Genomic DNA, 4,386 nt, shown 5'->3' on the forward strand with positions numbered 1-4,386 from the left:
AAATAGAATCATGGGGCCGTGGCACACGCCCATTTTAAGACTTTTCATAGAAATTGCCAATTGCCTTCCAAAAAATGCATTTTATGCTGCAAGGGAATTTCTTAAATACTAAGCTTTCCTAGAACATGTAAAGTATTACTTTTTATTAACAATTTTATTTCTAACATATTTGTTTCAAGAATATGTTGATTGATTAACTGGGATCTAACAACACCAGCAATCATGGGCACTGAGTTTTCACAGGAAAAAGTAGTTGGCTCTAGAAATATGGACCAAAGTTCCTCAGCTTCCTGGGCTGGACCAGAGGTCAGACATCCCAGTAGTTTATCCTCAGTTACACTCCTCAGTCTGTGTATGCAGATCTCTGGTTTGCAGAAGGCAGCCACTGTGCAAGCAGAGCTGAGCCCTTGTTTGTGTGAGCTCTTTTGGAGCCATGGTACAGGAGAGCATGTGGCACCTTCTGCCAGCAGGTCTGTGGGGGATGCTGCCCAACTGGGTGAGGGAGGGGGCTTGGCCCCTGACACACCTTCAGGGCATAGACTCTCTAGTGAGCCCAAGTCATGGGCCTCTGAGCAGGTGGGCATGGGTGAGGTCGTTCTTTGTACAGTGGCACTGTCTGCTTCAAGGAGGCCCCTGGGGTACAGTGAAGAACAGCACATATGCCTTGCCTGTGTGTGTGCATGCATGTGTATGCATGCGTGTGTGCAGGTGTCAACACATTGATGGTCATATTGGGTTCTACAGAAGAGGTAGACGTGAAGTGTAGGGGGTACAGAGGAGGGAGGAAGTGGAAACAGGACACCACTCCTTAAGGGAGTGGGACTTTTGCTGAGACCCCAGGGATTTACTTATTTCTTCTCTTTACATTTATTGAGCACCCACTGTGTGCCAGGCTTTGTGCAAGGTGCTGGGGGTTGGAGGTAAGCCAAGGCAGCTGTGTGCCTGTCCCCAGGCAGCTCAGAGTCTAGTGGGGAAGGCAGACATTAACTATACAACCACAGAGATCGGCGTGAAACTCCTGCAGAGGTATCCTGGAGGGTGACTGGTGCTAGGAGACTCATCAGGGGATCTGACGGGGTAGCGAGGTGGGGACAAATTCCTGGAGGAAGATATGAAGGATGAGTTAGATATGAAGGATGGAAAGGAATTAACCAGTGACCACAGAAGGGAGGGCACTCCTGGCCCTTCATGGACCCCTCTGCTCACACAGTGATCTCCTGGGGGAAGTCCCTGCTCTGAGCCCTTTACTGGCTCCTGATCTCATGCAGAGTCCAAGCCAAGTCCCCAGCAGTGCACACCTCATTGTGACCAGCACCTGCCATGCTCCCCACAGGCTATGCTCTGGCCACTCTACCTTGTCTTATCTTCAAACATCCAAGCGTGTTGCTGCCTCAGGGCCTTTGTGCTCACTGGCCTCTCCACCTGCAGTGCTCCTCCCCAGGGACTGACAGACAACCTTCTTCTCCTCACTGAGCCTCAGCTCCAATATTCACTGTCCAGTTCCAATCACAAGAGCATACCCCCAACAACAGTCCCTCTCTGTGTTGCCACCGATTTTACTTTATTCATTTTATGTGCAGCAACCTCAAATTGTACATTTTCATGTTTATTTGGGGGTGCATGGTGGATGATCTGTCTGTGTCTGCGGGTCTCTGTCTTGCTCATCCTCAGTGTCTACAACAGTGATTGGCACATAGCAGGGGTTCACTCCATGTCTGTGAAGTAAATACAAACATGTTTCAGGCAAAAGCTCAGCGTGTGAGAGTACTACTGAATGCAGGCTGTACAGGCTGCAAGGTTGCATGTGAGAAAGTGTGTTGTGTGTTTGCGTGTGTGCAGGGGGTGTGTAGGGGTGGCCATGGGGAGTCCATATTCCCAGGGAGGCCAGTTCCTCCTCAGGGCATTTGTTTTAGAGGTGAAGTCTCTGGGAGGAGGAGATGATGATAGCAGGAGTGTGGCTTTCCAGGAAATCCCACAGTTGTCTGGGCACTCTACTCCTTGGTCTGCTGAGAAAGGGGTCTTGATTGGTCAAGGCTGGTTTTCTGCCCTGGGAGCTGGGATCCAGGGCAATTCCTCCCCCTATTCTTTTAGTTCTTTTCATAACAGACCTTCTTTTCAGAAGAGGAGTCCTTTTTACTTCCCTGGAAGGACAGGAATCCTAGAATTCAGCACTAGTAGGGGCTGAGGCCACAACTGGCCTTCATTGTACATATGAGGAAACTGAGGCCCAGCAATGGGATTGATTGCATACAAGATCTCTCTGTGCATTAATGTTAGCCAGCCTCCTGTCTCTGTGTCCTGTACCTAGTTACTTAGACCAGAACAAGATCCTGGGCTCCAGGAACCTGTCTGGCCCCATCACCACTCATGACATGGTGGGTCACCCCAAAATACCTGCTTCCATTGTGTTGTGTGGCTGCTGGCTCTGAGTCCAAGCCTGGCAGGTGCCTCTCCCTCTCCAGCTCCTCCCTCTGCCTATTACCTGTAGCCTGTGGAGTCTGGGCAGCCAGCTGCCTCCTCTCTGCAGCTCTCCTTCAGCTACAGCCCTGCATGCTGACTCCTTCCCTGGCCGTGCTCTGGGGTGAAGGAGGTTGAACGACCAAGGTTCCCAAGAACTATCTCTGGTTTTGTTCTTTACACTGCAAATATTTAGAGATCCTGAGTAACTTAAGCCCAGAGGAAATGATGTGGGGGACAGCCAGGCAGTATTGAATTAAGCTTAAAGCAGCCCCGAGGCAGAGTGTGTGTAGGGGGGCTCTGTTACTCAGATTGGTTACAGGGAGCACTGCAAGACTCCCCTAAACGTGGGAGAAAATGCTTGCAGCAAAATGACAAACCAACAAGTAGCATTTATTCCACCATCTATTCATCCAACAACACTCCCTTACAGACAAGCATCTTTATTATATTAAGAACACATGCAAAGATATTTCCAAAGAGGGCCCTAACATATAAATGAGCAAAGGACATCAAAGGACAATTCAGGAGAAAAAGAAAGGCAATTAACCAATTCATCGAAGAATAGGCATCCTCATTAGCAATCAAGGAAAAGCGCAGCAGTGCCGCAGCATCATGGCATTTTGGTTTAGGTCCCACTCAATGAGGAAATGTTTATTTTAAATAGCAACATCCAAAGCTGATAATGGTAAAATGAGGAAGCATCACTTAAGCATCACCCATGGGACTATCAATTGGTACAAAATTTGGGGAAATCATAGAGTATGGTTTCCAGAGTGTTTGAATTAAACCATTTCATCTTATTAACCACTTCAGAAATCTGTTTAAAATTCTCACAATGGAGAACTATCACATGCAAAACTAGTCCTTGTTAAAAATAAAGATTTAACCTAAATGCCCAACAATGGGGGATTAAGAAAACAATGAAAGCTCTAAATTTGTGGAGTAAATGCTTATACAGTAAGTAGAAAAAACACAAGGTTGTGTAAACACTGTGATCACAAGTATGCAAAACAGTAACCTGTGTATAAAGGATGGCAAGACAGAGTTACAAACATCATTCTCTTTGAGTGGCGAAATGTTGGGCATTATTGTAAAGCTTCTCTCCTTGCTTTTCAGTTTTTCAGAATGTTCTTGTTATAACAGCAACTTAGAAGCAGTTGATTCAGCAAGGACTTGGGCAACCTTAAGCCTCACTGAGCAGACCCTGGCGATGGGCGATAAGCACCTGTGCTGTGCAGCTGGCACTGCAGAGAGGCAGGTGGAGTTGTTGGTGGCTTGGGTGAGTCCCATGGTGAGGGACCAGGCCCATCTTTAGAGCTGTTCCCCTCTGCTTGGCACAGGGGAACAAGCAGCCCACCGAGCTGGCCTCGCCTGTCCTCGTTCTGCCCTGCCCCACCTCCTGCCTCTCTCCCCAGCCCTGTTCCATGTTTGCAGCAGAGTCCTAAGCCTCGGTGCAGGCACCGCCAAGTCCCGTCTCTTTAACTAGGCTGTTTGCTTTTGTTTGCCTTCCCGAATCTGCAAATATGTCATTTTACAGGGAAGCCCTCCTTGACTGCACACATCTGCCTGACTCCCCTCCCAGTCCCAGGGTAGGAGAAGCACCTGCTGTCTGCATGACTCGTAGACCTCGTTCTCTCCAGTGCCACTCCTCACACTTGTAAAGGCTCCTATGAGGTCTTTCTTCAGGTCCATGATCCTCTGAGGTTGCTCTGTGTCTTTCTCATTAATTCTAGTTCCCCAGCATGAGCACAGGGCTGGGCACAGAGTAGGTGCTCAGTGAAGAAATGATTGAATGCAAGATGAATGAATTAATGTGGATCACAGTTTGTCACAGTCTAGTGCATTATAGAGTCAGACTTCCTGGTTTAGAGTCCTAGTCTTCCATTCTGTTCTTCTGCTTCCTCATCTGTAAAAAGAAGATAATAA

This window comes from Papio anubis, chromosome 5 (assembly GCF_008728515.1).
Source record: "Papio anubis isolate 15944 chromosome 5, Panubis1.0, whole genome shotgun sequence".
NCBI lineage: Eukaryota > Metazoa > Chordata > Mammalia > Primates > Cercopithecidae > Papio > Papio anubis.